The 8,094-nt window shown below is 46.2% G+C and overlaps 1 pseudogene; it reads left to right on the plus strand.

Moving 5' to 3' along the window:
- Nucleotides 1–951: 951 nt before the first annotated feature.
- On the plus strand, nt 952–1,613 carry LOC138988840 (uncharacterized; annotated as a pseudogene).
- The last annotated feature ends 6,481 nt before the right edge of the window (nt 1,614–8,094 follow it).

The following is an 8,094-nucleotide window of genomic DNA, read 5'->3' on the forward strand; positions in this document are numbered from 1 at the left end:
TCTACATGGACTTTGAGGGGGGCCGAAAAAGCCTACCAATATGTCCAAAATTACAACGATAAACCAAAAAGTGGATGAGACCCCCACCGATTTCTGTGAAAGACTGTGTGAAGCATTCCGGACATACACCCCATTTGACCCTGAAATAGCCAAGAATCAACAGATGATTAGCACTGCCTTTGTGGCTCAATCCTATGCAGACATCCAACTAAAGCTTCAAAAGCTGGAAGGCTTCACTGGGATGAATGCCACTCAGCTCCTAGAGGTAACAAATAGAAGTCTTTGTGAACTGAGACTGTGAAGCCCGACGAAAAACAGATAAAATGAAACAGAAGGCAGCCCAGCTAGCAGCAACATTGAGGAGCTCAGATCCAGGGAAACAGACTGGTTCCTTTATGGAAAGGGGAAACTAAGAAAAGACCACCACTATGCTACGACCAGTGTGCCCATTGCAAAGAGACTGGACACTGGAAAAATGAGTGCCCCAATTGCAGAGGGACATCTAAAGGGTGGAAGAAGTTCACTCAACCCAACAAAGAAAGGTACCAAAACCTTATTGGCCTGGCCAGAGCAGAATCAGGCTAGGGAAGACTGGGCTCCCTGATCCTGGGCCCCTGGGAGCCCACGGTCATGATGAAAGTAGGGGGCCAATCAATGACTTTTATGGTGGATACCGGAACTGAACATTCTGTGGTAACCACACCTGTAGCTCCCCTCACAGGCTGAATAACAGCTATTTTGGGGGCCACCGGGGACATGGTGCCCATTCATTTTGCAAGACCCGTTTGTGTCAGCAAGGGGGCCATCTGGTGACTCATGAATTTCTGTACTTATGGGAATGCCCCCATTTCCTTGCTGGGTAGAGACTTACTGACAAAACTGGGGGCACAAATCATCTTTGCCCACAGAAAGCCTGGGAGCCTCACCTTGGGGAGCCAATTGGCTCTGATGATGGCCATGACTGTGCCCAGGGAAGATGAATGGCATCTCTATCTCTCAGGGAGGGAACAAATAAACCCCCCCAGACTGCTAAAAGAATTCCCTGATGTCTGGTCTGAGAGGGGGCCCCCAGATTTGGCCAAAAACCATGCCCCCATTGTAGTGGACCTGAGGCCAGGAGCCACTCCTGTTAGACAAAAACAATATCCAGTAACACAAGAGGCATGCCTGGGAATTTGGGACCACATCCAGCGACTACGAGATGCCGAGACCCTAACTGAATGTCAGTCTTCCTGGAACACTCCGCTATCACCAGTCAAAAAGTCTAGAGGGAACGACAATTGCCCCATCCAGGACCTCCACGCCATCAACAGTGGAGTGATCACCATCCATCTAGTGGTCCCAAATCCCTACACTCTCCTGAGTCTCTTACCCACTCATGCAAGCTGGTTCACCTGCCTTGATCTCAAGGACGCTTTCTTCTGCCTCCAGCTGTCACCAGCCAGCTAGCCCTTGTTTGCCCTTGAATGGGAAGACCCAAACACTGGGAGAAAGACTCGACTGCCACAGGCTTCAAAAACTCATGTACCCTGTTTTGTGAAGCCCTGGCTGTGGACCTTGCTGCCTTTCCAGGAGAAACTTTAAACTGCACCCTACTCCAGTATTTGGAATGACCTGTTGCTAGCCAGTCCCACCCAAGGGGACTGCTGGAGAGGCACCAAAGATCTGTTGGCTCTACTCTCCACCACAGGATAAATGTGCCACGGAAAAAGGCTCAGACAGGAGGTCAAGCACTTGGGTTTTGTCATCTCAAAAGGGCATCCAGCACTCAGACATGAGAGGAAGCAAGCCATCTGTTCAATACTTCAGCCGAACACCAAGAAAGAAGTCCATGGGGCTGCTGGATTCTGCTGGCTCTGGATACCAGGTTTCTCTGAAATTGCCAAGCCTTTGTTTAAAGCCACAGCAGGGTCTGGTAAGGACCTCCAATAGTGGGGACCTGAACAAGAAAAGGTGTTCGAAGAGATAGACTCTTGACCAGCGCTCCAGCATTAGGGCTGCCATGTGACATGGGACTTTGTACATGAGAAAAAAATCACACCGCATGGGGGGGGTTCTCACACAAACAATTGGTCCATGGCAGCGCCCAGTGGCATACCTGTCCAAACGATTATATCCAGGGGCCGCGGGATGGCCGCCATGCCTCTGGGTGTTAGCTGCCATTTTGGTTTTGGTCAGAGAAGCAGATAAGCTTACTATAGGACTTTGACTGTGTGGATCAAAATAAACTGGAAAATTCTGAAAGAGATGGAAATACCAGACTGCCTGACCTGTGTCTTGAGAAATCTGTATGCAGGTCAGGAAGCAACAGTTAGAACTGGACATGGAACAACAGACTGGTTCCAAATTTAGAAAAAGGAGTACATCAAAGCTATATATTGTCACCCTGTTTATTTAACTTATATACAGAATACATCATGAGAAACGCTAGGCTGGAGGAAGTGCAAGATGGAATCAAAATTGCCAGGAGAAATATAAATAACCTCAGATATGCAGATGACACCACCCTTATGGCAGAAAGTGAAGAAGAACTAAAGAGCCTCTTGATGAAAGTGAAAGAGGAGAGTGAAAAAATTGGCTTAAAGCTAAACATTCAGAAAACGAAGATCATGGCATCTGGTGCCATCACTTCATGGCAAATAGATGGGGAAACAGGGGCAGACTTTATTTTTGGGGGCTCCAAAATCACTGCAGAAGGTGACTGCAGCCATGAAATTAAAAGACGCTTACTCCTTGGCGTGAAAGTCATGACCAACCTAGACAGCATATTCAAAAGCAGAGATACTACTTTGCCAACAAAGGTCCATCTAGTCAAGGCTATGGTTTTTCCTGTGGTCATGTATGGATGTGAGAGTTGGACTATAAAGAAAGCTGAGGGCCAAAGAATTGATGCATTTGAACTGTGGTGTTGGAGAAGACTCTTGAGAGTCCCTTGGACTGCAAGGAGATCCAATCAGTCCATCCTAAAGGAGATCAGTCCTGGATGTTCATTGGAAGGACAGATGCTGATGCTGAAACTCCAATACTTTGACCTCCTGACGTGAAGAGCTGACTCATTTGAAAAGACCCTGATGCTGGGAAAGATTGAAGGTGGCAGGAGAAGGGGATGACAGAGGATGAGATGGTTCGATAGCATCACCAACTCAGTGGATATGCGTTTGGGTAAACTCCAGGAGTTGGTGATTGACCAGGAGACCTGGTGTGCTGGGGTCCATGGGGTCACAAAAAGTCAGATATGACTGAGTGACTGAACTGAACTGAGGACAAAATATAAATGTAAAGGTTCCCTGTGCTGTTACTGCCCTGCTGAACATCCAGGGGCATAAGTGGCTGACCAACTCCAGGATGACTCCCTATCAAAGACTGCTTTGCAAAAATCCATGGGTCCAACTTAAGACTGTGCGGACACTGAACCCTGCCACCTTTTTACCTATGGAAACAGGAGCCCCTGGTCATAACTGTGAGGAGGTCATAGGTGAGGTTTACTTCAGCAGGCTGGACCAGATGGACATTACCCTCCAGAACCCAGAACTGGAATTGTTCACCATCAGAAACAGTTTCATCCAAGACCAGCAGCACAAAGGGGCTATGCTGTAACAACAACTGATGAGATAGTGAAGGTGAGGCCTTGCTACAAGGGTGGTCAGCACAATGGGCTGAGCTATGGGCACTCGCCCAGGAGCTAAGGCAGACCGAAGGGAAACGAGTCAACATCTATACTGATTCAAGTTATGCCTTTGCTACTTTACATGTGCATGAAACAATTTATAAAGAAAGGGGACTATTGACAGCAGGGGGTGGGGAAAGGAGGTTAAAAAAAAAAAGAAAGTTTTCAGCTTTTGGAAGCAGTCTGGAAGTGGCAGTCATCCATTGTAAAGGCCATCAGGAAGGAACTGATTCAATCAGCAAAAGAAATTGGTTGGCTGATCAGGCAGCCAAGGAGGTGGTGACCCAGCCGAGCCCCACAGTGGGCCCCAAGTCAATCTTTAAGGTCCTCTTGGCACCAGAATTGCCTCTGTCCAAGGAAGAAGATCAATGGGCTCTAAATAAGGAAGAAATAAAAGAAAAGGAGGGCTGGTGGAAGCTCCCAGAACAAAGACTCTTTGTCCCCAGCAATATAGCAATCCAGCTGGTAAAACAACATTTTGAGACAACTCATTTAGGAAAAACTGCGCTGGAGAGTTTATTGAGCTGCTACTATTTCATTCCTAAGTTCCCAACCCTGTGTGCCCAGATCAGTGCTAGATGTGTGACTTGTTTGCAAAACAATGCCAGCCAAAGACCAAGACCCAACCCAGGGGTGCAAACAGTTGGGATACTGCCCTTTGAAGATCTATAAGTGGACTTTATTGAAGTTAAGCCCTTTGGTGCTGTAAGCATTTGTTTGTGGTAGTCTGCACCTACTCAGGATGGGCTGAAGCCTACCCCACATGCACTGAATGGGCACAAGAAGTGGCCAAGGCCTTATTAAGGGACACAATCCCGAGATATGGGCTGCCTGTCTCCATCGAGTCTAATAATGGGACAGTGTTTGTGTCTGAGATAATCCAAACTTTATCCGGGACACTGGGAATCAAATGGACGCGTCACACTGCTTACAGGCCATAGAACTCAGGGAAAGTTGAACACATGAATCGGACCCTCAAGACTACATTAGCTAAACTCTGTCAGGAGACCCAGTTATCTTGGGTTGACATATTACCCCTAGTCTTACTCCAAGCTCGATGCACCCTAGGGTCCTCTGGCTATTCTCCCTTTGAGATCTTATATGGTAGAACACCCCCAATGATACTAAAACTCAAGGGAAACCCCCAACAACTAGCTGGCCTGGAGATGTCCTGACACCTTCAGGCCCTGGGAAAAGTCTTCTACCATATTGTCCGAGCAACCTTAGAAAGGACACCCATTCCTTTGGGCAATTGGGTTCATCCCTATCAGCCAGGAGATGAGATATGGGTTAAAGATTGGAAAAAAAGAACTGCTTCAGCCAGTTTGGACAAGCCCTCATACAGTCGTCCTGGCAACCCCTTCTGCTGTTAAAGTTACAGGTGTCATCCCTTGGATCTACCACACCAGAGTCAAGAAGGCAGTGGCTTCCTGTAATGAGGACACCTGGAAAATAGTTCGGGACCCTGAAAATTCCCTCAAGGTCTGGTTCCTAAAACAACGACCCTCACCCATGAAAGATGCTGAGCCCTGCTCTAGTCACTCTGGAAGCTGACTAGTCCACTCATGGCAGAAGCTTGAGGATTCTTCAGCCTTGCTCCAGCCACACTCTGGCAGCTGTTTGGTCAATGCACAGCGGAAACTTGAGGATCTGGCTATCAAAATATCAATGGATTTTCATTGTCAACCCTGGACTCTGTCCCTGATTGGTATTATTGCTGTGCTCTTTGCTACAGGACTAGCTTCAGTCACACCCCAGGACTGGGATTTGGGTCAGAAGCTGCAGTTAGCTGTCTGTTATCTCACTGCAGTGGGAAGCCTCTTATTAGATGTCTCTTATGATCAATTCTCCCTATTAACTAAATTGCTCCACAGTATAACTGATAGACTCAGTTGCTATCACGGTGACAGCCCAAAGATGGGGAGAATACCTTTTGCTAGTGTTCAGTTATCTGTTATGTGCAGGCTGCTTTGCAGCCTTTTGGTGTCCCTTGCTGTAACAGGTGGTGCCGTTCCTTATCCATCATGCACCTGTCAACACTACAGTCAACCCTTGGAAAATCACTTGCTTAACCATCAGCTAGAACAATGTATAGATAGCCAATCCTATAGGGTGATCATCTACTGCCTTCATAACCATGCCATGTATATTCAGGGGCCTGGTTGCTAGAAATGAAATGCCACGCAGATGTTACAACCCAGAACAGGTGTCTGTCTATCAAACAAATGGAAAAACCTACTGGACAAGGACAATAATACAGACAAACAAAATTACAGACCAACTTTGCCTTAAAAAATCAGGCTCTGCCTCTTGGCAGTCTGACCCAGGTTACAGAGTTAATTCCCCCTTAGACCCTCGTCTGTACCAGGTTCTCAGTGCAACTCATCACTTACTTAATGACACAAACCCCAGATGGCCAGGGATTGCTGGCTTTGCTCATCCTAGGGAGCTCCACGGTACTTAGCTACACCTGTACCATTAAATAACGCAATGGGAACTCCTATAGATCCACCCTTACAAGGGCCAGTCTTAAGGACAATTGAGTTAACTCAAAAGGCTCCAGAATACTTTACAAATGATGGAGGAACTGTAGGCAATTTATCCAGGGACCAATGTAATCAAACTTTAAAAGGTGAGTGGCCCACTCATCCTCCCACAAACACAATATGGTGCTGCCCCCATCAAGGCCTTTTCTTTGTTTGTGGAGCAGATGCTTACTTATCTCTATCAGTCAATTGGATGGGTATCTGCACGTTAGCTTTCCTCACTCCCCAGATGATTATTGTCCCTAACAACCAGACTCTCACCGTACCTCTGGCAGCACATATGGAGTCAAAAAGAGCCATCCAGTTTATACCCCTACTAGCTGGTCTAGGAATCATGGCTGGGGTAGGTATGGCAATAGGAGGAATTGCTTCATCAACCACCTTTTACCATACACTATCCAAACACTTCACAGATGACACTGAGAGAGTGGCCAAATCTTTAGTGGCCTTACAGGACCAACTAGACTCCCTGGCTGAGGTGGTTTTACAGTAGGCTAGACCTACTGACAGCTAAAAAGGGAGGATGCTGCCTTTTCTTAAATGAATGCTGCTTTTATGTAACCCAATCAGGAATAGTTAGGGACATGGCCTAACAGCTAAGGGAACAAATCATGAAAAGGAGAGAGGAACTAGCAAATTCTTGGGGTAATTGGAACAATATCTGGAATTGGGCATTGTGGCTTCTCCCTTTAACAGGTCCTCTCTTCATGTTCTTTGCAGTGCTCTTGTTTGGCCTTTGTATTCTCAAGGCTATTACCTAGTTCATAACCTCTCGAATTGAATCTGTAAAGTTACAAATTGTAATAGCTCAATATAGCCCCCTAAACGATGGGGAGCTCTGAATGTCCACCAGAACATGAGATGATGCTTTCTACAATGAGTGATAGAAGCATCAAGACGGGGGAATGAGGAGGAAAAGTTAAAATTTTTACATAACCTCCTCTTTCTGCCTCTGTAACTCAGCTTGCTCCTTGCAAAGTCTAGATCATATAGGTCTCAGAAAGTGGGGACTCACAATACTAGGAACTGGAGCTTATCTCACTCACCCTTGTCCTACTCTTGGCAATCGGCTTAGCCCTTGCAAACCTGCAAACCGGCTTAATCATGCCTGTCCATGTATAAAAACGCTGTAACCCCTTTGTTCGGGGCTCAGAGCTTGGCGTGTTAACTCCTCTGGGCCCCCGGCATAACAAACCTGAGTTCTCCAACTCTCTGAGTATGGTGCTTGGTTTCTAGAGTACTGGTTTCTGCAACACTAGGAAGTCTGGCCATGCACATCCTGGGTAGGTGAAGGATTAATTTTCACTTGAGCATGTTTTAGGGAATGGCTCTAATCCTGAAACCACATGGAAACTGCTCCCCACTCTGTGTTTTTTGTTTGATGAATTGATGCCACATTGATGTTTTATCTATAGGACAATGAGAGTCATCGTGGAATAAATTCTTTCACTTCAGGACCTTTCCCATGCAGAAAGGGCTTCTGCTTAATGACAGAAAGACAAAGCATGCAATAGCTAATCTACCTCATATAAACATCACTAAACCTACTAGGTTAGGAAGAGATCTACTTTAAGAATAGATGGAAGCAACCTAAATGTCCATCAACAGGGCAATGGATAAGGAAGGTGTGGTACATATACACAATGGAATAACACTCAACCATAAAAAGAATGAAATAATGCCATTGCAGCAACATGCATGGACCTAGAGATCACCATACTAGGTGAAGTAAGTCAGACAAAGACAAGTATCACAGGACGTTGCTTATATGTGGAATTTTAAAAAAATGGTACAAATGAACTTATTTACAAAATAGAGTCACAGACGTAGAAAACAAACTTATGGTCACTGGCAGAGAAAGGGGAAGGGGGAGGGGAAGGA

Source organism: Bos mutus, chromosome 8, assembly GCF_027580195.1.
Source record: "Bos mutus isolate GX-2022 chromosome 8, NWIPB_WYAK_1.1, whole genome shotgun sequence".
In the NCBI taxonomy this organism is placed as follows: domain Eukaryota; kingdom Metazoa; phylum Chordata; class Mammalia; order Artiodactyla; family Bovidae; genus Bos; species Bos mutus.